The sequence below is a fragment of the Giraffa tippelskirchi genome, chromosome 3, assembly GCF_054371585.1.
Source record: "Giraffa tippelskirchi isolate mGirTip1 chromosome 3, T2T-mGirTip1v1.2.pri, whole genome shotgun sequence".
NCBI classification, from domain to species: domain Eukaryota; kingdom Metazoa; phylum Chordata; class Mammalia; order Artiodactyla; family Giraffidae; genus Giraffa; species Giraffa tippelskirchi.
Window position 1 is genome coordinate 176,309,448 of NC_137277.1, and position 25,684 is coordinate 176,335,131.

General features: G+C 58.4%; 1 long non-coding RNA gene across 1 annotated transcript; it reads left to right on the plus strand.

Moving 5' to 3' along the window:
* Positions 1–20,606: 20,606 nt before the first annotated feature.
* On the plus strand, positions 20,607–23,046 carry LOC145543600 (uncharacterized). Its single transcript, XR_014080897.1, has 3 exons — positions 20,607–21,129; positions 21,205–21,258; positions 22,552–23,046. It is a non-coding gene; the product is annotated as an uncharacterized LOC145543600 (long non-coding RNA).
* Positions 23,047–25,684: the final 2,638 nt, after the last annotated feature.

Consider the following 25,684-nt stretch of genomic DNA (forward strand, 5'->3'; position numbering starts at 1 on the left):
AGGGCCGCACCACGCCCCACCCGGCCCCCAGCGCGCGGTTCCGGCGAATCCGGCTCCGGCTCCGGCCCGGCACTCTGCTCCAGGCCGCTCGGGCCCGTCGGCCGCTCCGGAGGCCGTGCCGCTCTCCGTGCTTTCCCTCCAGCCCTTTGTGTCTCGGCGCGCGTCGGAGGGAACGCGGGAACGCGCGCCGCGCCGTGCGCCTGCGCCAGAGGGCGGGCGGCGCGCCCAGCCGGGAGTCGGGAATGGCTGCTGCTCCAGGACGCCCCGCCCTCGCCTCACCCGCCACCCCCCGGCCGCCATTTCGTGCTCTGGCGCTCGCGGCCACCGCGTGATGGATGCCCGGAAACCAGGACAACAAAGGCCCGGGCGCAAGGGCTGCGCGGCCTGCAGGTCCTTCCGCTGCCCGCTGGGCGAAGATGGCGCTCAGAGACTGCAGCTGTGCCCGAGTAGGGAGGGAAGTGGGCGCTTCCACTTCCTGTGGATGGGCCTGCGAGCTGGCCTCAGTGCCACGCACGGCCTCGTGTGTGCACCACCGGGAGTGTGCACTCTTCCGAAGTATGCTCAACCTTGGGAGCTTCGCGGCCGTAGGATGTCCAGAATCGTGTTTGCGGCCTCGAGCGTGCACGAACCCGTGGGTTCCCACGCGTTCTAGCGTGCTCGACCTGAGTATACGCACAGTTGGCGTTTGCACTGTCTGGCTGCTTATACAGGCCTGGGTGTGCACGGACTCGTGTTTGCACTAACCTGGTATGTGTATAGACGTGTGCCCTCCTGGATCTGGTGTATGCACCACCCTGTTTTCGTGACCCAGGATGTTCGCAGACCCAGGAGTGCAATTCCAGCACCGCGGAAACGATCTTCGATTTGGCCTGTTTGGGATTCTTTTTCCCTCTTGCAGAGTTTATGTGCAAATCATAACCACCCATCTGCTACCGTTTGCTTTTCTTTTTTCAATTTGGTCACACCATGGGCATGCAGCTTCCCAGGTGGCGCTAGTGCTAAAGAACCCGCCTATCAGTGCAGGAGACAAAAGAGACACCAGTTGGATCCTTGGGTTGGGAAGATCCCCTGGAGAAGGAAATGGCAACCCACTCCAATATTCTTGCCTGGAGCATCCCACGGACAGAGGAACCTGGTGGACTACAGTCCATAGGGTTGCACAGGGTCGTGCAGTGAGTGAAGTGATTTACATGCATTCATGGGGCATGTGGAGTCTTAGTTCCCTGAATGGGCGGCCAGGCAAGCCCCCCTCCCGCCACCCCCTTTGCTGTTCTTAAGCTTTTCTCTGTTATTAAGGTCTCCTTTATTGGCTTCCTGCCATGGACCTGACTTTGCACTGTGGGCATCTGGTGACAAAAGACAAGGCTAGTGAAGGAAACTGACAGAGAAGTGGGCAGTTAAAGGCATCCTGATGCAGCTTTGGAGGCCCCTGGCCCAAAAAATTAAAAAAAAAAAAAAAGCTTCAGGGAAGAAGCCAAGAACCAAGGGCAATCTAGCTGGTCAGGCTTTAGCTGAAGCAAGTATCAGGGGTCAAGCCCCAAGTTTGGGCTCAAGCCTGAAAACTTTCTTCTGTGAGGTATTTCAACAGCAAATACTATCAAATTCGCACTTGAGAACACAGGGGATTGAAAAGGGGCAGGTGATGGAGAGAAGGGTGTGTGGGAAAAGGAGGGCTGTTTGAGGGGCCCAGGAGGCAAAAGACCTCAGGATCCAGCTCAGCAGGGAAATGGCCTCCTCAGGGAGGGTGGGGGAGGGAAAGCAGGCCAGGAGGACCATGGTGGCTCTGGTTTACATCTCCCCCTGCTCCTTGCTCTTCTGTGTTGCAAGCAGTCTTCTCCCCAAGAGAGGCACAGACTCAGGCCCCCGGCACTGCCCTTTATAGCTGGGCTTTGGGTAAGGGTCTGTGTCAGTGGGGATGGAGGGAGATCTGGCTTGCAAGAGAACAGTCCAGGCATAGAGTTAACTGTTGATGAGCACGCGGTGCTAGCCTTTGAACTGGACTGACTCCGAAGTCCTCTTGTCTGGTCCTCCTTTCCCTTCTATCAAAGAACCACTTCATTTGGTTATCTTTCATAAGTTTAAGGGATGTTGTGTTGTGCTCAGTATTCCTACATATATTTTAAGGACATAAAAGTCCATCTCTAACATACTGCTGACATTCCCAAAAAGCCCTCTACAACATGGAGCACCCACCCCCTTGAATCTCATGATGGAGAAAGGGCCACCTCACAGGATAGCCTTTTTAGTGAGACCCAGATGTTTGCACTCTGAAACAATTTTCTTTTTTTTTTCCTGTTACCCAAAACATACTTTCTGAGTACATGCTGTATATTAGGCCTGTGCTAGGGCTAGGGTTACAGCAACCAAACAGTTCCTACATCCAGGAGCTTAGAGACCCAAACTGCAGGATCCCAGGGTCCAAGAGCAGACACAGCTTCTTCATACTTGATATGTTCATGCTGGAAGTCCATGCAGTGTGGTGTTACAGCGCACTGATGTGCCCCTATGCATCTTGAATTAATACTGTAGGGGGCTTTGGGAGTGGGGATTGGACAGGCACGTGCCCGCCACTCTCCCACAGGGGAGTGATCTTGTCAAGCACAGCCTCCCTCTCCCCAATCCTTTTCACAGTTTTCCCTGGCCTGGGCATGGTCCACAGTCCATCCAATTGGGGATGGCGAGAGCTGATGCTCAGAAGCACTGGCCACTTTATGTAGAAAGAACAAGGAGGGATCCTCTCAGACAGGGGGCTGAGGTGGGGCCTGAGGGTCCTGTGTCACTCAGGCTTGGGGCAGGTTTTTCCACCATTTTAGTTCACCAGCAGGGCTGCAGGCTGGAGGCTCCTAGCCTGAGAGCTGATCTAAATAAACTCGGTCTAACCTGGAAGTAGGAGAGGTGGTACCCCCACCCCGCCTCTCCTGCTGAAGGGGCCAGTTGTACTGGATCACTGCTCTACATTCCACAGTTTTCCCAGAGGCCCAAGGGTTTGGGTGATGTCACCCTCCCTCAATGGCCCTTTCCTGGAATATGAGCTCCAGAGATGGGCTCCCGGACACCCCTGTCCCAGAGCAGGGGCCAGAGCTGCCCCCTCTGAATTCTGTGGTGGACATGGAAGTCTCTGCCCAGGAAACACTTGGAGGGGGAGGGGGGCGAGTTCTCTAGCTCCTAAGAATAAACCACAGGGACCTAGAAGGCTCCACTCTTGGGCAGCTTCTTACCTCCACAGGGTCACATCTAAGAAAGGAGGGATCCCTCGGAAAAATGAGACTGTGCAGAAGAATAAATGCCACCTTGTGTCTGCTGACTTCTGCAGAGGTCTGTGGGCTGTTTCTGTGTAAATAATTTAATGGAAAACTCCCGAAGGGGACGCAGCCCGTGTGAGCCTGACCTTGCAAGCCAGGTTATAAAATGTTTCCTCTTTACGCTGTGGCTGGGAGTCAGGGTGCCTCAGTCACAACACACAGAAAGAAAAGCCACAGCCCTGGGCTCTTGGGGAGGGACAACTTGCGGGGGCTGGGTGTGTGTGTGTGTGGAGTTTTTCCAGGGAGACCCTTCTTCCACGCTGCCCCCGGCGGTTCTTGTTGGAGACTCTAGGGTGTGGCGCCTCTGAGATGGCGAAGCCAGGTTCTCCCTGCCCCCCACCCAGGGCAGCCTCGGGGCTCCAGCAGTGGGCTGGGGGTCGGGGGCAGAGGAAGAGGCTTCCAGAGGCCCTCTCCCCCTCCCCGGCCGGGTGTCCCCCTCGGGCAGCCCGGCCCAGAGACCACCGATCACTGCCCCTGCCCGCCCACTTCCCCGCCCTCCGCCGAGGCCAGTCCGGGGCTGGGCGGGTGCCCCCCGCCCCACTGTGGGCGGTTCCTCAGGGTCAGGCCGCCCCAGCCCGGCCGGTCCAGAGGCGGCCGGGGCAGGGAGGGAGGAGGGAGCTTAGCCGAGCCGCTGCCCAGAGGCCGCGCCGCCCAGGCACAAACATTTCCTTATGTGGTGGCTCCGAGGGCCGGGGCGGGGCCCGGGGTGGTGGTGGGAGGGGGAGCTAGACTCGCCCCGGGTGATCACAGCTCCGGATCTCGGCCTCCTACCCTGGGCTAGACAAAGGAAAGGCCCCCTGCCCTGTCCTTTGTACCCTGGAGCGCGTCCCACATCCCCCTAGGAGGAAGTGGTCCCTGCGTCTCAGCAGGACCCTCTCTTCCCGGCCCCCCGACTTGCCCCGCGTTGGTGGGAAGGTGTCCCCGAGGGCTGAGGTTCAGGCCGAGACCTGGGGCCTGGGTGCAGGAGGGTGGGGTGCCTGGGCCCCTCCCTGGCCCGTCTGCCCAAAGCGCACAGCGCAGCACCCTCCTTTGCCTTGGGAGCTATATTTGGCCGGGAGGGGATAACAGGGTGACTCATGGGAGGGACAGCCCGGGGGTGGGACATGAAGGAGCTGCATCCCAGGAAATGCGGCTCCATCCGTTCCAGGCAGGCTTCAGGCTCCAGGAGGGCTTTGACATCAAAAACATGGAGAAAGTGCAGCCTTCCCGCTGCAAGGCCAGGACTTAGGTCCCTGGCCTGGGGGACGCAGGGACAGTGACTTGGACAGACATCCCAGCTTCCCAGAGCCTGATTAGTGCATCCTTGGCTCTGACCACCGCCCCGCACCCCCCGGCCCGGTTCTGGGGTGTCTGCTCTGACTCCCTGAACTACCCTGGATTCTTGGGCCAGTACCTCACTTCTCCCATACCGAGCAGACTTTGATATCTGACAGGGCAGTTTCCCAGTGGGATATTTTTTAAATGGGGCTTTTAGTGGGATGCTCACCTCAGTGAATCTCTAGTAGGTCTAATTTCGGGGACCATAATTTGAGGCTAGCGGTTGAGATAATCCCCATCCAGTCAGGGAGGCCTTTGGTGCAGTGCCCCCCTCCCTCAGCAGGCTGAGGGAAAAAAAAGTCCCTCCATCTGCTCCCTGCTTCCCCCTTCCTGTGACTCCCACCCTCCTCCTGCAGCCCCTGATCCCTGGCTCCCTGAGGTCTGTTCCTGAGTCTCAGCACTCATGGCCAAGCGGCCTGCCCCAGCCACGGCTCTTAACTCCCCAACACAGGGAACATCACCTTCGTCCCCATCCTGGTGCAGTGAGACCAGGCATGGTTCCAGCCACCAAGTTAGAGGAACACTCTTCTGTGGGCAGGAGTTTCAGGAGCTGAAGTACAGAATGCTGGCACTTCCCTGGTGGTCCACCAGTTAAGACTCCATGCTTCCACTGCATGGGGCATTGGTTCCATCCCTGGTCAGGGAACTGAGATCTTGCATGCCACAAAGCAAGGCCAGAAAGTTTTTTAAAAAAACCAACCCTAATCCTGTCAGTAAAATGGCAATGGCCATCCTTTCCCAGTGGACTGAAACAGTGCCTCAGTGGTAGACGGTCCAGTTTTGAGATTTTCCTCCTTTCATGCTGGAGAGAGATCCCCAAGGAATCTGAAGAAGGGAGACAGGGAAATGGATACTCAAAAGCATGAGTCACTCAGTTATCCGTCTGTGGATGAAAAGGCCAAGTCTCAGAAGTGACCTTAGTAGTCTCCTCATTCACTCCAACTATAATATTTTATTTATTTAGTCGCTAAGTCGTGTCCGACTCTTGTGACCTCATGGACTGTATGTAGCCCACCAGGCTCCTCTGTCCATGGGATTTTCCAGGCAAGAATACTGGAGTGGGTCGCCATTTCTTTCTCCAGGGGATCTTCCGGACCCAGGAATTGAACCCAGCTCTCCTGCATTCCAGGTGAATTTATACCTGGAGCAGAAATCGCCTCTGAATTCCTGGATTGCTTTCAGCGGCAGGGAACTCACTCTTTCAATGTGTTCTGTCTTATACAGAGTTGAAATCTGCCTTCTTTAATGTCCATCGTCATGGTCATTGTCTGTCTGTGTGTCCTGTGAAGGCAGGGTCCCTGTGAGTCCTGCTGCTGCCCACAGCGCTGGAGCACGGGGGTGTTCAGTGGACATGTGGTCAGAATGAGTGATGAAACCATATTGAATGTTTGCCCAAGAGCCACTTGGAGCCCTCCACTCTGCGCTAAACCACACCAGCTTTCCCCCCGTCCCCATCCCATATGAAACTTGGTTTCCGGAACATTCTTCATCCTTCCCACCCCACTGCTGCATCTGGGTGACAGCGTTGCTTCTCAGCAGAGGCCCCTGCAGTGAGTGGCACAGAAGTGGAGTGGGGCTTGTCTCTCATCGTGTGCTCTGTGCTATCATCCACGAGGCCTGACCCTGCCAGGCCTTATCTTTAACATCCTGCTGTGGTTGCACCTGTCTGAGCCCAGGACTGGTCCCTTGTGTGGCACCGCTGTAACTTTAACTTTTACAATTTTAACAAAGAGAAGGCTCTGTGTTGCATGTGGCAATGGTGCTGTGCCCTGGGAACTGGACTGGGGACTGGCAGCCCGAATGCTCCTGGGTAGGACCTGTTCATAGGCTTCCCCGATGGCTCAGTGGTAAATTCACCTGCAATGCAGGAGACTCGAGACGCGGGTTCAATCCCTGGGTCAGGAAGATCCTCTGGAGGAGAGCATGGCAACCCTCCAGTATTCTTGCCTGAAGTATCCCATGGACAGAGGAACCTGGTGGGCTACAGTCCAGAGGGTTGCAAAGAGTCAGACACAACTGAGCAACTGAGCCCAAAGACCTGTTCATGGGGCCAAGACTCTGGCTTGGGCAAAGAAGATGCCAAGATGTGACTTTGGCTCAGCACACTTTGGGGCTCGCCCCAAGATCCCAAGCTAAGACCCGTGTTCGAGTATTCAGCAGGTCCCTGACCACGGTTGGTGGGAGCCCCTTGGGGCCCCAGGGCTTCCGGACGCTGTGGCTCGGCTATGCCCTCCCACAAAGCTGAGGAGGTGCAGGGTAGCTGTGAACACACAGTTCGGGGTTCATATGTGTTTGTTGTCTGACTCCTGGATAGCTAGGAGGTGGAGAGCAATCCTCGGTCGGTGTCTCCATCGTGGACACCTGCTCCTCCCCGCCCCCTCTGCAGTTTGGGGACAGGTCAGAATCTCGCGCCCTGCCCCCAGTTTGTGGATCTGATGAATGGTGATGAGAGGAGGCTCTGGTCCCGAGGCGGCTGCGGGTGGACTGGGAGTCAGCCTGGGACCAAGCCTGGCCTGAACTTCTAGGTGGAAGGTGGGTAAAGGTCTACAAGGTCCCGGAAGGAAGGATGAGGGGGGCTCTATGCAGAGAGGTTTTTCTCCCCAGAAGGGGCTTTATGCCACCTGAATGTCCACCCTCTAGAATGGCTGTCAGCCAGGAAGGGTGCACCCCAGGTCAGCAAGTGCCTGAGGGTGCAGTGGGCGGAGCTCATGGTACAATGGGCGGGGCTCATGGGCAGTGGGCGGGGCTCGGGCCCGCCCAGTCAATGGGGGAGGGGCGCAAGGGCAGAGGGGGAGGGTGGGGCGGGATCACTGCTCCTGCTGACACCCACTGCAGGATCCTTGTGACAGAGAGGAAGCCCCAGAAACCCACAAGGTCAGTGCAGGGTAACCGAAAGGAAGAGTCTGAGAAAGGAAGGAAGGCTTGGGAGAGGCCCCTCTCCGCCAGCAGAATCCAACTCCTGTCCCAGCGGAGGGCAGAGGGTGGACACTGGGGCAGCTGGCTCACCTCCAGGAGGACACCTGCTCAGTCCCTACACCACAGGGCTCAGCTGGGCCGGGGGGAGGGGGGTGGCAGACATGCCCGGGAGAGCCAGGGCTCACCCAGACCCCTCCTCACCTCCCCCACCCTCCACCCAGCTACGGTACACTGGATGCATTGACACTGACACACTTCGTCAGCCTCTCTGCACTCTGCTGACTCCCGGTGCAGGCAGGTGGCTCCCTCCCTGGCTGCTAAGAGTGGTATGGATTTGCAAGTGGGCTCTGCCCAGAGCTCCGGTCCTGCCTCAGGCCTGAGAGAGCCTGAAAGAGCCCCTGGAACCTGTTGTGGTCCATCTAATGCAGGCCACGGGGTGGCAGGTGCTGGGGGAGAATCCTGGACGGGTGTTCAGGGCCAGGGTCAAGGTCCAGCTCTGACCCTAACTGGCTGGTTGACCTCTGGAAGGTCACTCTGCTCACTGGCCCTCAGTCCCTGGATCTCAGCTCTGCTGGCTAGTATGTAATTGTTGTGATTCTCAGAGAGTGGGCCATGTGAGCCTTGCCCAGTTGGGAAGGAGCCCGTGGAGAAGGTCAAGGCCAGAGCCTGGGTGAAATGCAAATGGGAGCCCAGTATGTAAATCAGTGTTTGTTCCTTCCCTTCTGACAAGACCCAGGGAGACCCAGATGCCTCAGAGAGTGCCTAGTGCCATGACCTGGCCCCTGGGTGTCCTCGCAGAGGGAAGTGGGCTGGGCACTTGGGGTCACGGTGGCATTGATTATCTCTCCACTATCTAAGCCAAGGACCCTCGGTCCCTGGCCCAATGAGACACACAGCATTCTGCCCCTTCTGCAGTCATTTGTGTCCTGTGTCATCCCACAGACTGTGGGTGGCATCTGTCCCCCCTCCCCCAGGTTCAGAGAAGAATGTCTTTCAGCCTGGGGCTGAGTTGGCCCTCTGAGTCTGGGGACTCATATGGCAAAGATCTTTGAGGAGCTGGCCGGTCACCTACTATAACAGGGACAGTTGTGCCTTTAGGCAGGGGTCTCTCTGGCACCAAGCTCAGGATCCCTGCCTCCAAAGATGCGAGGCATTCACATGAGACCTGGTGAGGGGGGTGGTTCTGTGACACGGGCACTGGGAAAGGGGGTGGTTCCTAAGGCCGCTGGCCAGTCAGGCAGCTGGGCCACCGGGGCCCTGGGGAGACCCAGATGTTGTCTCTTTTCAGCTCATTGCTTCCCAAAGTGGGAGGGGAAGACTGGGTAGGCCACAAGGAGGAGCCAAAGGGCCCCCTGGGATTCAGGGAAGAGCCATCTGGGAGGGAGAGACGGGGCCATCTGCTCCCCAGGCTGCGGGCTTCAGGGAGGAGAGCCAGCTACAGGGAGGGCCTTCCGGGCACCAGCACGCAGGGTCCCCCAGGCCACCCTCCCTCCTCTGGGAACTGGCTCCCAGGGGTCACGAATGGGTGCTGAGTGCATTGAGGAAGAGATGGGTTTCAAGACCTCTGCACATAGCAAGCCCCTGGGAATTTGTGAGGGGCAGGAACGAGGCCAGAAAAGGAGGGTCAGTCCCCACAGAAAGATGGGGGGTCCACCCCCACCTCCTTCCTTCCCCCACCTAATGGAGGGCACCACAGACAACCTTGAACTTAGACCACCTGGCCTTTTCAAAGCCCTTTTGGGCCCTGGACTGGAGAAGGAAATGGCAGCCCACTCCAGTATTCTTGCCTGGAGAATCCCATGGACAGAGGAGACCGGTAGGCTATAGTCCACGGACCTGACTGAGGGACTTCACTTTCACTTTCGGGCCCTGGAGGTCCCCATTTTACTGAAACTCTTCTTTTCCACGCAAATCGATGAGCCTCAGGTTTTGGAGCCCCCCTGAAGAGCTGAGTGAGGGCCTCAGGGGGAAAAGGAAGGCACAGGGGACGGTTACAGACTGGAGGGCCAGTCTTGGCGCCCTGTCCCCTCAGGGCTCTGGCCTCTGACGACCCCCAACTGGGAAGCCGCGCTCCCTCCCCTGCCCGCACCCTCCACATCCCAGAGAAAAGAGAGCCCCTCCCCAGAGGGCACCCCCCTTCCTGCTTCTGTCACCTGCCAGCAGCTGGAACCCCTGTCCCCAGTGAGGAAGCAGAGGTGACCCTGCTACTGTGCTGGCTCCCTTCCCTGCCCCACCCCGCTGGGCACCTGACTCCACACGGATCCTCAATGGCGGCCCCCTCCCCTCAATACCGAAGCCACCAAGTCCCTCCCCTGTTCATGGGAGTGCCCCGAGCCCACCTGTCCCTTGGCTTCCTTCCCCCACAGCCACCCTCCAGAAAGAGATGTCCGCACCTGCCTCCACTTCCTCCTGCCTTCCTCATTCCTTAGCCCGTGGCCACCCCGGGGCGGTTCAGAGGTGGGTCTCCGCAGCACTGTGTCCCCCTGGCCATGCTTCTCTCCCCTCCTCTACCCCCATCCTTCCTGTCTTCCCTGGCAAGTCCCTCTGTCTGCCTCGGTCAGAGTTCTCCCCCAAGAGCAGCAGAAGGTGGGGGGGGGGGCCGGGACCTGGGCACTGACATCAGACACCCGGAGTACCAAGAGGCTTCCCGGACTACCAGCTGGGCGGCCTTGGGCAGTTCCTTCTTCCTCTGTGCCCCGGTCTCCTCAGCTGTCAAGTGGGGAGGACAACACAGAGGTGACCCACCAGGTCCCATGAGGGTCTGGAAGCACTGGCCTTCCCTCTGTCATGGGCCAGCCCAGGGCGGCTGCAGCTCAGAGAAAGCTCTGAGCTCTGCCTGCCGGAGCCTGGAGCCGGCACGGATACTCTCAGGGACAGCCACGGGCCAGATAACCAGGGGAAGGTTCACTGAGGCCTTCCCAGGGCGGTCAGGTCAGGCAGTCCGGCTGACCTGGGGCTCCCAGCCATCTGAGAAGTCACACCCGCACTCACACACTCCATGTGTCACTCATTCCCGAGCCATTTTAGGAGTGGCCATGATCCAGGATACCTTGTTCTCCCCTCGGCTGCCACAGCTCCCAAGGAGGTCAAATCCCCCCAGCCTCGCCCACCATGAACCCGGAGGCCCCTGGAGCCTAAGGGGTGGAGGCTGGCAGCAGACAGGTTAACCCCGTGGCCTGGCTCCTGGAAGAGATGCTTCCTAGGGCACCTAGCTCCCTACTCCGTGCCTGGACTTTCCTCGGCCCCCAAAGCAGCTGGCACCCCTTCCCTCTTCACAAATAACCCCCTCCACTTCTTCTGACCAGAGGGGACACAGGGCTCCCCCAGGTGGCCAAATGTGCCAAGGCCTGAAGCTGGGGAGTGTGCAAGGACTCCCTTCAGATATCTTGCCCCTTTAGCCTGATAAATACACCTGCCTGGTCAGACCAGGTGTTCCAGTTTGAGGTTTGGAAAATCAGGTCACCTGGATGTGTGTTCACCGCTGTAGGAAACAAGCGCTGTGTGTGGCCCAGGTGTGAACTACCCTTAGCTGGGCTGTGGGCGATTGCTGACAGCCATTCCACACACGAGTGAAGGGCTGTCTGCAGGGCCTGGCCTCACACCCTGCTTTGTGTCATGGGTCACAGGACACGGGGACAGGAAGCCCAGCTGGAAGCCAGAAGCACACTGGAACCAGTAATCATCACCATTTATCACGCGCCTTTGGTGTGCCTTTCACCATGTTCCAGGCCTTCCATCCTTCATCTCTTTACTTCTCACAACAACATAGGAGATGGTTGTTATTATTATCCAAATTTAGCAGATGAGGAAACTGAGGCTCAGTGAATTTAAATACCTTGTTTAAAATCACCCAGCTAGGGGAAGCCTGAATTTGAACTCAAACATGTCTGACTCCAAATTCCTTGCTCTTATGCAAGCTAGCCTATGCACAGGAAGACGACCTGGCAAAATAACTAGGAAAGGTATGAGTATGCTCATGAGTGAGGGTATACAACTTCTTCCTACACCAGGAGCACACACAGCAAGTGCTCAGCAGAAGTAAGTGGCACTATGACAGGCCAGTTATACAAACACGGTGAATACACAAATATGAGAGAAAGGGAGAGTTAAGCCAGCTTCCTGCCCAGGTGTACACATAGGCCCAGGGTGACCCAGTAGCTGCTTGTGTGCAGGACAGCGCAGAGCTTGGGTATTGGTCCTTCTAGAACATAGACCCCTGGACACCATGCAGGACATTAAGGTCCAGAAAGTTCCGGTGACTGGCTGCAGTCTACCCTTGGCTCGGTGCCAACTGAGGCCTAGCATTCTAAATCCTGACAGGCTTTGGTGACAGCCACACGCAAGCAGGGGACACACACATGAACACAGGCTTGGTCACACACGCCCCGCTCACACATGTATCTTCTGAAGACAGAACCTCTGCTACCATCGGTTCTCTGCAGACACAGCTGAACTCTTGGCCTCCTCGGCACATAGTGTAGCTCACATTGACAAGTGTACAGACACACACACACACACAGCTCTCAGACAAGGAAGAAAAAAGGTCAAGCTGGCTAGGAGCTGTGACTCTCTGGAACCACGTATAACTTTGTGCCTAAGCCCTGGGATCAACCCCCTAGGTCGCAGTCTGTCCTCAGTCATGGCCTCCCACTATCCCGGGTTTTGAGATTGCTTACTGCCTTCCTATTTGTTTTAGAGGATGGGCCAAGGCACGAATGCCCAGAATGACCACCAGGGGGCGCACGAGCACTGACTAATCCCTTTCGGCCTAGCCTCCTTCCAAAACCTTTTTCATTCATTCTTAAACAGTCTTAAGTACTCATTCTGTACCAGATGATAGGACCCAGAGAAGAAAGGTTGGGGCGTGGGTGGGTGGGGAGTGGATGGATAGAGCAAGCGAAGAGGCAGGACTGGAGGTTAGATGGGGAAGGTGTTGGCAAGAGAGGCTGGGTCAAAAATAATATCTAGATTGATTGTACTGAGCACCAGCAGTGTTTCAAGCTCTTCGAAATTTTTATATGCATTAACTCATTTAATCCATAAATCTATGAAATAGGTACTCCATTATTCTACTTTTATTGTGGGTTCAGTAAAGCTAGCACTTACTGAATAAAGTTGTTGTAAGGAGTAAAAGGATCAATATGATTATGTGCAAAGCACTTGGAACACTGCCCAGTTATCATCATATCCATTTTACAGATGGGGAAAACAAGGCCCAGCTCACAAGGAGGCAATCCTCAGCAGGCTGGTCCCAGAGTGTGCGCTTACTCAGTTGCTAGAACTCCCTGGTAGATCCAATCAGGGCTTCCTGGGGAGAGAGAATTTTAGTAGGGACGAAATGAGACCTAATTTGAGTCTCATGCTGGCTGTAGGGTGGGCGAGCCTGGTGGGAGGGGGACTGGTCAAGTGAGACCAAGGTCCTAGATAGGACCAGGAGGGCAGTGGAGGGTGGAGAGAAGACAGATTTGAGAGATGTGAAGGAAGCAGCCTGGAGGTCTTGCTGCCAGATTTCAAGCCAGAGTTGGAGGAAGGAGGGGGTAGAAAGCAGTGGCTGGGGAAGCAGAGTGGGGAGAGGATAGGGGCGTGTGGGGCTCCCACCTGCCTTCTGACCGTCACCTAGGAGAGGGCTCCATACACTGAAGACAAAAGAAAAGCAGCCCCAGATCCCTCTGCCCCATGTTTCCTAAAGAGCCTGGGGATGGTGTGACAGCAAGGGACTCTGGGGCTCTGGGCTCTGTGGGCTGGCACTGCATCTGTCTGTCCCATCCTACCTAGCACCCTGGCCCTTGCCCACAGGGCAGGACGCAGGGTCCCACCGACCCTGTCTGCAGCATTGGGACAGTGAGAAAACATCCTCCTCCCCTCCTCAGTGTTGAGGCTTCAGCCTCACAAAGCCCCCTCCTCTACAAACTCTCATTTAATCCTCACAGCAACCTGGAGTTAGGCCCTTATAATCTAGGTTTCACAACTGAGGGAGCCACCTTGGAGGTAAGGGGCCTGCCCTGAGTCCCTCTGCCAGGATTTTTGCTGCAAATCGTGGGCTTTTACCCCCTCCACTACCAGAACTATTGGACCACTGGTGGCCATCTTAGGGTGGTGGAGGCAGCTTGTGACTGCGTGCGGAGCTGAGAAGGGCTGGGAGTGTGTTAGTCGCTCAGTCGTGTCCGATTCTTTGCGACCCCACGGACTATAGGCCATCAGGCTCCTCTGCCCATGGAATTCTCCAGGCAAGAGTACTGGAGTGGGTAGCCATTTCCTTCTCCAGGGGATCTTCCCGACCCACGTTTCTTGCATTGCAGGAGGATTCTTTACTGTCTGAGCCACCAAGGACTGTGTGCAGAGCTGAGAAGGGATAGGAGAGGGGGCCTGGTTTGGAGTCTCCAAGGTCCTTGGCAGGAGCAGGGTCCAGTTTCAGTCCCAGATAGGGGAACCAGCTGGGTGGCGCACAGAACCTCCCAAAGGGTGGGGGGTGGAATGAGACGTGCCTGGGCCGGCAAGTAGGGACAAAGAGGGCGCCAGCACACCTGGCGCCGGGCAGCCTGAGCCCGCCAGGCCAGATTCAAAGAGGAGCCGAGGCTGTGATTGGTGGCCCGGGTGTCTCGCTCCACCCCTTCTCTCTCACCTCCCAGGCAGCTGGGAAAGAGGGCTGGAGTAGAGAAGGCCCTTCATCCTAAATCCTTAAGCACCTAGCGGTGGGCTGGCTGGCAGCGATCTCAATTAACTCCCTCCCCTGCTGCGAGCCCTGCCAGGACCCTGTCTGGCTTTCTGGTGCCGCCGTCAGCCCCAGCGACTCCCCGAGCCGCTTGGCTTGGGACTGGGTCTCAGGTCATCCGAACACCCCTCTCCTGAGCCATCCTGCAGTTCGCGGCCTCCTCAACTCGTTTTTTCCCTAGCCCGTCTTCTCGGGAGTGTCCTCTGACCCCTCTCCCAGTGCAAACACAGGCGCCGGCCAGCCTCTCAGAAGGGACAGCTTCCTGGGCCCTAGCCCCTTTCCACTTGGGCACCCCGGTCCCCTGGTGCTGCGGACCCGGCCCTCTGGGCGTCCCCGCGGGGCGGTGGCCCAGATCGCCCTGCCCTGCCTGGGTCCCGGGGGACCTCGCGCCCAGTTGGGCGCTGGGTGGGGTGGGGTTGGGCGCGCAGATTCCGAGAGTCTGCGGAGGACCAGCCTGGGGGGGTTGGACAGGAACCCGACCCCAGCCTGCGCCCCGCCCCCGGCGCAGATGGCGGGGTGCGGGAGGTCCCGGGCCACAGTTTGGGGCTTGGGTTTCGGCCGCAAGGGGCCCTCTGAGGCCCCGGCCAATCACCGCCCGACCCGGCCTCCCCAGCGCCCGGCAGCCAATCGCGGCCCGGCCCGGCCGCCCCCGCCCCGCCGCGTCCTTTGTTCCCGCTCGCTCCAGCGGCCCGGCGGTCCGGCTCCCGGGCTCCGGCCTCTGGCCTTGCGACTTCCGGCCCGCGCGGACCCAGCGGCATGCACGTGCCCGTGTACCCAGTGTGTGCACGCGCGTGTGTGCCGGGTCCGCCCTGCCTGCCCTAGGGGCAGTCCGGGTCCGACCACTGGCACAGGCCTTGCCCACTTGCATGCCCCTAGATGGCCTGGCCAAAGCCCCAGAAAAGCTCTTCCGAGAGGCTGGACTTTGACCACGGGCGGGGGGCTCCGAGTGAGCACCAGCACTGGGCAGTGGTCCAGCTGAGGCCCCACCTTTCCTTCCTGGGCCGCGGTTTTCCTCGCGCTCTCAGCTTCCTTGCCTTTGCTCAGGCTGCTTCCTTGTCTGCTGCCTTTCGGATTGTTGTTGTTTAGTTGCTAAGTTGTGTTGCTAAGTTGTGTGGGACTCTGTGACCCCATGGTCTGTAGCCCGCCAGGCCCCTCTGTCCATGGGATTTCCCAGGCAAAGAATACTGGAGCAGGTTGCATTCCCTTCTCCAGGGGTTCTTCCTGGACCAGGGATCAAACCCGCATACCCTGCACTGGCAGGCAGATTCTTTACTGAGCCACCTGGGATGCCTGCACCTGATGAACAAGGAGTCTTCCCTCCAGACCTGCCTTGGGGGTCGCATCCTCTGTGACACCTGTGAGGGCAGCAGATTCCTCCTTCCCGCGTCCCCATCACTCACCCATCACATGGTCCCCTCTAGTCTGGGATCCGCATCAACCGCCAAGGGACTTAGATTTGTCAGCACCGAGTCCTCATCCCAAATACTTGGGGGGGTCACACAGACCTTCAGACCTATTCTTGGCTCCACCTGAAACAGAGGCTTGTTATCCCAGGCCTGCTGAAGGGATTAAAAAAGCTAAAATCTGCAAAGAACAGAGTGAGTGCCTGATCACCCACACAGACTGCCCTGCCATGCCATGGCCTTGCCCTCCCAGAGTCCCTCCCTTTTCCGAGTTCCCAAATCCAGTGGACGTTCTTCTTGCTCTTCCTCCCCTCCTTTCAGTCCCCTCCTGAGACTTCGGGGCCTTCTGCTCAAGACTCCATCCTCAGTCCCCTTCTCCCCTTATTTCCTCCATGAGCTCATCCACTCCCAGACCTCCTGCCCAGCCTGGATCTGTCTCCTGGGTCCCCTGGAGACTTCCACCTGGACATCACTCAGCACCTCAAACCCAGGTTGTGGTAAACTCAAGGTCTTCATCCAGCCACACCTGCTTCTATGCCTGTAAAGGACTCACATCTTCACCACTGCCCAGGTGTGACCCAGGTGTCATCCACACCCCCACCTGCTTGCTCACCATCCACTGTGACCATATCTTTGGCTCCCAGGTCTGGCTGTCCCACTCTCCCAGGGCCAGTGTCTTGCTTGGTCCACACTCTTGTCCTTTATACCCTCTTTCCTAATTGGCCTCTTGCTCTCTGCCTCCCCAGTTCTGCAGGGCCCACTGCTTACGAGATTCCTCCTCCCCCTGGTCTCAGCATCCAGGTCCAACTTCTGGGTGTAACTGGTAGGGCCCTGCCATCCAGCCCTGCCTGCCTTCTGGTCTCAGCCACAGGCACACAAGTACTTCAGTTGATAGCCCTTGACACAGCGAGGAGGTTGGGAGTGGGTCCACCTTCCCAGGGCTCCTGCAGAGGCGTGATGCCGGGCACAGGGCGGTCAGTGAAGACTGTGAACTAGAACTAGCTCAGCAAATAGGTTCTGCACACAGGCACGCCTGGGTCTGGGTTATGGCTCTGCACTTGCCTGCTTTGTGACTTTGGCTTTGTGACTCACCGTCTCTGGCTCTCATGTCCCAGATGGGTTTAATACCAGCTCTTTGAAGGGCCAGAGGAGAACATAGGACTCAGGGCCAAGAATGGGCAGGGGCTGCCCCACTCCCAGTTGCTCCCCAGAGCTTGAGCTTCTAAATCACCTGGGGGTGGGCAGGGCCTGGGCTGAAAGAGCCAATTGGGAGGCCTGGGCGGAGGAGGGAAGGGGCGAGGGGGGAAGCGAGGAGGGGAAGCTGACAAAAGAGACCAGCTGCTGTTTGCACACAAACCCCAAGTTGATAATGAGTGGAGGGGCGGGGGTGGGGCGGGAACTGTCTTGGCAGGAGCCTCTGCCAGCTGAAGAGTCTGCCCAGGATCACCGTGCCCCTCCCTCCGCCACCCCCAACCCTGGGCCCTCCCTGCTCACACCCAGCTGTACATCTGCCCCTAGGACTGCTGCCGGGGAGGGCAGAAAGGGCCTAGGGTGGGGGATCTGGCCCCTCAGCCCAAAGCTCAAATCCTCCCGCTCGGGGCTGCACACGTCCTGAGAGCATTCCTGGGGAAGCCCACAGGAAAGGCTAGGACCCAGGGGAGCCCAAGGGTGCCCGAGGACTCAGAGCCAGCCCAGACTCCCTGCCTCTGAGCTCCCGGCCAAAATGGAGGCCCTGAGAGGAGCTCGGAGGGCCCAGAGCTTGGAGAAGAGACGAGGCTCCCAGAGGGTAGGCCGGGATGAGTCCGCTGACTCCGGGACCTCCCAAAAGGGGCAGAGTGACAGACCAGGGCTGAGGGGGGAGGCCGGAAGGCTCCTGTCAGCCCCCCCTGACCCCCAGCCCCCAGCAATGCCAGAGGGCCCCTGTGTGGCCCATCAGACAGGGGGCAGATAAACAAGGCCCCAGGAAGACCAGCTGGGACCCTGGGTGTCGCGAGTGGGGACCCCACTCCAGTCACGCCTGCCGGGAGGGTCACGGAAGGGCCCTGCTCCATCTGTGCCCATCTCCCCAGCCCCCAGGGTCTGGCAGGCCCTTCGGCATCTCCCCGGGGCAGAGAGCTGCCCTCTCCCACAGCCGGCTCCTGCCATGGGGGCTGTGGGTGCAGCTGACAGGCTCAGCCTGTGAAGGAGCGTGTGCCAGCCTAGCAACAGGCTCCCAGGGGCTGGGAGAGGCAGCACCAGGCGGGGAGGGCAGCTCCCTTCCCTCCCCCTCCCATGCCCTCCCCTCCTCTGCCCTCACCCCATGCCTGAGCTCCCTGTTAACACCTGCTCGAGAAGAGGGGTAGCTCCAAGACGGAGAGGCAGGATCCAGCACACTGCACCTCCTGGGGCTTTGGGCTTCTGCAGGCCAGACCATAAGGAGTGGAGGGCCACGCTCTACAGGGGGCAACCTCGGAGAAACCTCCCCCTTGTGGAACCTGAGTCCCAGGCCGGCCGGACACAGCTGGAGAGAGGACTGATCCTCGGGGCTCCTTCTCAGCCGTGACTCTCCTTCTCTCAAGGCTGGAGGGGGATTGGGTGCCATGGGAGGGAAGGAGGGCAGTCCAGGGAGTTGGGAGAGCTGGGCAAAGGCTGGGCAGTGGGACTGGAAGGGGCACAGGAGACGGTGAGCAGGAGGCTTGAATGCCAAGGCGAATAAGGTGTGTGTGTCCTGAGGTCCGTGGGAACGACAGAAAATGCTGAGAAAGAACCAATGAGACAGACAGGGCTGTGGGGAGACCTTGGCCACAGTCCAGCGAGAGGCCAGGTGGGTCTGGGCATGGGCGAGTCGTGGTCCTGGTGTAGGGATAACACCAGGAGTCCTGGGGTCACGGAGGCCTGGCTCCCAGTCCACATCGTGAGCCTCTCTGGGGCTCAGCTCCCTCAGCTGTAATTTGGGGGTGCTATGAGGCCTCCCTGGCAGGTTAATCAGGAGGGTTGGATGATGGAAGGCACACGGGAGTGCTGCTGAAGGTGAACTGTTGTCACTAGTGGGAGGAGGAGTGGCTTGAATGGGGCTCGGGCTCCTGAGTCACAGGCGGTCTCTGCGAGGTCAGAGGAGCACACCATGGCTCACTTCCCCTCCTGGGGGTGGGGGGCAGTGGGCACACAGGGAGAAGATTGATGTGCTGGGGGGTAGGGCTCAGAAGTGAAGGATGTGTTCCTGAGCCCAAGCTGGGCCTGGGCAAGAACAGGGTTGCTGGAGCAGTAGCCCACAGAAGCCTGGGTGCCACAGGGAAAAACCGCGGCAGGGTCAGGAAGCCAGCACCCTACAATGGTCCAGATGGTGAGTGGGGCTGGACCTTGAAGGATATCGGAGTGCAGAGAGGAAGCTCTCCCATCCCCAGTGTGTGCTCTGGTGCCCATTTTGCCAAGCCTGAATGAGTGCATGTTCAGGGGTTGCACCCACAGGATGGAGAAGGCCCACTTAAGACCCCAAGCCCAGTACTCAGAAGGCCAACCCAGTGCCACCCCGAGAAGGGACCAGGCTGGCTGGGGCCCAAAGCCTTACCCGGCCCACCATCCCAGGCCCAGGCCACAGAGGAGGCATTGATGGCAAAAGAGGCACCGAGAGGCTGCTGCAGCTGGGGCAGCGTGGGCATCGCTGGGCTGGCAGGAGAAGAAGGATGATCCTCAGGCTCCAGGGCCCACATCTGAGCATCTGGGGTGAGTGAGGGAACCCCAGGCATCCTCTCCCTGAGAGGCTTCCACGTGGCAGGCAGGCGGGGCGCCTGACTCAGGGCCCACACAGCCCAGAAGGAAACACCCTGGACCTTCCCTCCCAGGTGTTGGCAGGAGGCGGAGGGCCCCCCTCTGCCCTCATAACGGATGGTCTCAGCCCTGCCTAGACTCCTTCAGTGACCCTCCAGCACCAGGCAGAATCAGGGCACCTGTGCCTGGCCCACTTCTCAGGCTTTGCTCCCCCCCCCACAATCAGAGCTTCCACTCGCCTGGCACGCCTCCACTCCCTCTCTGATTCTCTGCTCTGTGCCCGGAGCCCACTGGGCTCCCCACTCACCTTGCCTGCCTGTTTTCAGGCTTTCCCTACCCCTCAAGCCTCAGCTCAGCTTGCCTCCCCCATGGAGCCTTCTAGGATTTCTCCAGGCCAGTTGAGGCCCTCCCAGTCTCTCCCTGCATTTTGCAGCCACCTCCAGTGTCCTTATCATCTTAATTATCACGCTAGATTATAATTACTCACAGGCAGAACTGCTTAGGGACAAAAGGGCTCTTCTTCTCTTTCCCCTCATAGGCAGCAAATAAACATTAGAAAGGCCAGTGTCCAACTCTGCCCCCTGGCAGCATTTTGCTGATGCCCATGTGAGCTGTCCACTCCAGGGACCACCTGGCCAGGGTGCTTTCAGAACAGGCAACTGCTTCAGAGCAAGCCAGGCCCCATTTAGCTGCCCCTGAGCCTGGGGAGACAGATGTGTGCCGAGAGGCATCCACGCAGACACACAGACAGAGGCACTCGAACACACCTGCACACACAAACGAGTACAAGCACATGTGTGCGCACACACTGACACATTCCTACGCAGATATGCACACACCTACACATGCATGCACACATACACACACATATGCACCCACAGACACATCTGCAGATACGTGCACCCAAGACCCACTCACATAAAGCACACCCTCACAGACACATAGGTACACTTGCACACACAGAACATACTTGCACACACAAGGACCCACCAGTGCACAACCCTCCCAGGCCTCAGCGCGGGAGGAGGGACTGCTAATCTAGGCTCCCCAGCTGCCACCGCCTTCCTCCCAGAGCCCCCAAGCCGGCAGGGGGCGCCCGAGGCCCCTTCCGTCCGGGCCCAGCCTGGCGGGAGGGAGCGCGCGCGGGTGCCACCCACCCTCCGCCCTCCCAAGCTAGGTCCCCTTTGTTCCCCAACCCGGAAAGAGGCCGCCGCGCCGGGGAAGCACCCAGCCACAGAGTCCTCCAGGCGCCGATCCTGCGCGCTCGTCTTGGTCCCGGAGATGACCGAGTCCCGGCACACGGACCGCCACGACCACAAGGAGGGAGAGCCAGCTCATCATCGCCCACTGCCGGTCCAGGCAGGACCATGCGGCCCCCAGAGCCCCCGGAAGCCCACCTCCTCACAGGCCTACAGCTCTGCCCCCTGCCCCTGCCCCCTTGTCTCCCTGAAAGTTTGTTAAATGTTCTCCCCTGGGAGAGGGCCACCCAGGAACATGGAAACCGGAGCAAGAATCCCAGAGGCAAGCCTTCCATCCTCCCCTTCTGCCAGTGTGCAGCTCTTCTGGCCCCAAGGAGCCTCCAGTGAGGACTTTGATTCCTAAAGAACAGAAGCCTGGGGGTCTTCCTCTCCTCTCACCCTGAGACCTGGAATCCTGGAGCTGTGCTAGGCAGAGATTATACACGGGAGTCATTCAAGACCTGCCTCTGCTGCTGATAAGTTCAGGGCCTTGGGTGAGTGTGCGACCCTTCTGAGCCTCAGTTTTCCCATTTGTAAAATGGGCTTCCCTGACACTCCCTACCTTGCAGGTGGATGTGAGGATACACAACTCTGTGGAGACCTGGTGTGGGGCCCGGTGCACAGTGAGTGGAAGCTGGCTTCTGTCCCTGTGGTGATTCCTGTGTGCTGACCCCCTTCCTGACTGAGCCCCTGGACAGGGTTTGGACCCCAGCAGAGAGCCCTGCAGTATGTGCTCACTAAACCCTGGGACCTGCCCAGGATGGGGCAGCCTGGGGATGCTGCACCTGTGCCATCAGCAAACTGCACGTGTCAGGGAGAGCCTGGCAAGACGCCAGGCCATGTTTTTCAAGTGGTTGGTTTCTCTGGGATGCGGGGCTGGGCTCTCAACCCAGTTCTTCCTCCTTGTCCAGGAGGGAGGGCTCGGCTGGCTCTCGCCGTCCACTCCTCCCCACCCCCTTCCCAGTTGTCCACCATAATTAGGCTCTCTGCAGCTCGGGAGGGGCTGTCTGCACCTCCTCTCCACCCCCAGACTCAGGCTCGCTCAGGGAAAGGGTCCACCTGCCCTCAGGGGCATTGCTGCCCTTGTGCAGGCAGGTGGGGAGCCCTGGCCAAGCCTGTGGCAGAAGTGGGCGCTCTTGCCCTCGCCCCCGGCCTGGCCCCTTGTTCAGAGTCAGCCGTGCATGGGGCTCGGTAGGGCCCAGGAGGCTGCTCTCATCATTAGCGGCCGGCCTCACTCCAAGTGAATTAGCCGGTCCTCAGGGAGTGAGCACTGAGGCCTGCAGGCTCCTGGCACCGGCCAGTGATTCATTCAACACAGCCTCACCCCTGCCAGAGGCTAGCAACATCCCTGCCCCCAGCCCAGCGGCCTGACTGGAGGCTAGGGCGCGGGGCTGGTACCCAGAGCAGCCCAGGCTGCCCGTCCATCTGCCTCTGTGATCCTATTCATCGGGCTGCTCCCCGCTGGCTCCGTGGCACTTGCCTTCATCCACCAGCCCCTCCCACACACAGGCCTGGTGGCCTTGGACCGGCGCCTGGCTTCCGCCAACCTGGCCTGCCCCGCCAGGCTCTGTCTCCTGCTCCCTTTGTCCCCAGGGTACCTTGAGTGATCTGAGGGAGGCCCCCTCATCCTTCGCCCTCCTCCCTCTGTGCCTTCCTGACCCCCCTCAACCGAAGCCCTGGGATCCACTTAACTGGTCTTGATGAAAAACAGAAGCTCTGTCTATGCATAGGAGGTTCCTGGTAGCTAGCTGCCTGGGGCCAGTTCCTGCCAGGGGCCCTCAGGCCAGGGCCCCCCCCCGCCCCTTCTTAGAACTAAGGTGGGTGGGGAAGGCACAACCTCGGTCTCTGCCACAGAAGCCCTTAGGAGCCCACACGCGTCCCCTCGATGACCACCCTCCGCACTTTCATGTACTCAGCAGGAGCCAGGTGTTGAGAGGCTGGTGCTGCTGAATGAATGAGTGGATGCCCTCCCCACACAGAAGCGACTTCTCTTCATCAACACTTGTGACTCACATCTTGTCAAATCTCTCCAGCTTGAAAACCTTCCTCCTGCAGCTGCCGATTGGAGAGCATCCACATTTCATGGCCAGAGACCTGAATTCTGGGGCCGGCTGGTTGTCCACGAGCTGGATGATCACTCCTCTGAGCCAGCCATTCCCTGTGGTCATGAGGAGCTTGCCGTCCCCCAGGCTGGCTCTGAGGATTAGACACGTTTTATCTTGTGCAGGGAACACAGGGCATCGAGATACCACCCAAAGACAGCCACCGCAGACTTGCTCCAAGTGTTCTTCCTGGGGGGGCTCCCTGGCACATATGTGGGCAATTTCCCCTGTATTGTTCTATAATCCTAGATGGTTGCTCTATAATTGCTCTCAAATGGTTTAATCATAATAAATAGCATCTGCAGAGCAGTTTACAAACTGTAACTCTTCCCACACCCCCTCCCACCTTTACAAAAAGAAACTGAGGCTCAGAGAAGTTAATGAACTTCTCTAAGACCACACAGTGAGCAAGGAGGCAGAGCTCACCCCTCCCCAAGCAATGGGGTCAACGGGTCCCCAGGCCACTATGTCCCCAGGTCATCATGTCCCCAGTTCTGGGCAGGGGCGGGAGGCACAGGGAGCCTGGCAGAAGACATGGAGGCTGTCTGGGATCTGACAGCTGGTGGGGAGGAGGCATGTCACCAGATGTGAGGGTGTCCAGGCAGGGTTATATGCTCACCTGTGGGTGCAGATAGGCATTCAGGCTGAGACCAGGTGACCCCTGAAGGGGGCTTATTTAGGGGTCATACCTCCCAGGGTGAGATGTGGAACCAGCTTAGTTTCACAATCCCTTTCTGTTCTTAGGTTTAGGTGACTCAGAAACTTCTAGAAAAAGACTGGGCCAAATGAAATGCTTCCATTGGAACGGGGGATCCCTTCACACCCAGATAGACTTTTATTAGCTGTTTGATTTGCTTGTGTACTGTTGTTTTGGTCAGAAAACTGAGGCACGAGGGAGGTACGTGGACTGGGCCCAGGAGCACAGAGAGGTGAGAATGGGAGGTGGCGACAGCAAAGCAGAGCCCATTTGAAAGGATGCGGCAGGGAGGAGCGATCAGCAGGGGAGACCCCCAATCCACCCAGAGCAGCCTTCTCATCTTTGAGTCCAGTTCATAAGATGCCTCCTCTGGGAAGTCCTCCCTGACTGCTCAGCAGAACTTGTCTGCTCTCTCCCCGGGGTTCTTGCTGTTGTGCCTCTTGTTACACTCAGTGCATACTTTCCAGACTGTGCCTGCCTCCCTCAGTGGGTGGTGACCAGGGAGGGAGCCTGTGTGTGGATGCTAACATTTGGGAATGCTTAAAAATACAGAGAAATACAAAGGAAACTAAAGCAAACACCTGTGTACCTGCAGAGAGCGGCTCTGTGCGCCAACCCCTAGATGGGAGGGGTGCCAACATGACTGCAAACACGGCAAGCACGCGCTCATGTCTGCGCATGCGTGAACACCGTCCGGCTCACAGTAAGGAAACCTGTCGCCAGACATGGCTATGTGTTGACAGTTGCACTTCCAAGGCACGTGCACACCCATAATCAGGAGGTGGGAGGACTGGAATGGGGCCTGGTCCAGAGAAGAGAAGTTGGGCCAAGGCCAGGGGTGTGGTTGCTGCGTGCCGGCCGTGTGCCTGTCTGCCGAGGGTGTCCAGGCCAGCACCAGGCCTGCCCCCAGCTGTCACTTTCACTGTGTACTTCTGTCCTGATTGGCAAGCCAGGAACCCCCCATCAATGGAGAGCCCACAAGGAAGCCACCAGGGTTGGGGCTCCCTGACCCTATTTCTGGGGTTTCAGGCTGCGACACTTCCTGGCCTTTCCTGCCGGGCCCTGTGGCTCCTGGATGATGTCCACACGGGCACAGCCACTGTGGACAGAAAAGGACTAAGGTCCCCTGGGAGGTGGACCCATGGGCAGGGATCAGAGCCTTCAGGTGGGTGACCTTGGGGCTAATACCACCAGCCACACCGCCACAGTTCCTTGAAAGGCAACCATTGGGAGCTCTGTGTGTGGAGAAATTAATAAAGGGGCTTCCCTGGTGGCTCGTCTGGGAAAGAACGTGCCTGCCAATGCAGGAGACTCCAGAGATGCGAGTTTGATCCCTGGGTCAGGATGATCCCCTGGAGAAGAAAATGGCAATCCTGTCCAGGATTCTCGCCTGGAAAATTCCTGGCAAAGAATTTTGAGAAGAGGAGCCTGGTGGGCTACAGTCCACAGGGTCACAAAGCGTCAGACATGACTGAGCACACACACAACAAGCCCTAATTTGTGGGTTGCTTTCTTATTCAGATGTGAACAAAATGACTGATGCCCAGTGTCCTGCAAGAGCTCCAGTCTCCCTCCCTGTGTTCCACAAGCACTTCAGTTCTCTCCATCTGACCTCAGCTCAGCTCTAGGCCTGCACGGGCACATCTGGGGCTTCAAAACTCAGCTGGACTCAAAGGCTCTGAGCCTCAGACAGCAGCTTGGAATTTGAAGAGGGTCCCCTCCAAATTGCACTGGGAACTTGTGAGCCCCTCGGAAGCTCGTGGCCTTCCCCTGGAAGCCAGTTCAGGGAATGAAGGGGCGCCAGGCTGGCTGGTGGCTCTTTCCAGCGGGCTGCAGGGTCCCCTGAGGGACCAGCTGAGGTTCAGCCGTGAAACACCCAGGTTGACAGTCCCAAGAAAGAGGCAGGGAGGCAGTTGGTGGCCCCTGTGTTCTGCCCTCCTGGGGCTTGTTCCTGGGAGGGTTGGACCACACCTTCTTGTCCTGAGAAGCGTGCCAGCCAGCACTCGGGCCATCCCTTCCCTGTTGAGGAGGAGACAGCCAAAGCTGAACTATCTGGTGGAAGTACCATAGAGGGGGCCATGGAGAGCGGAGGCGGGTTTTTCAATCATCCTTAAATAATGCAGTGGATTTTACCATTTCTTGGAAAGTCCCCCACAGTCAAAAGAATGATAACAGGGAAATGAAGTGGGATTGGAGGGAAGTGTGAGGGAGGGGCAGAATCACTCAGCTGCATGGGAGCAGGTGGGGGAT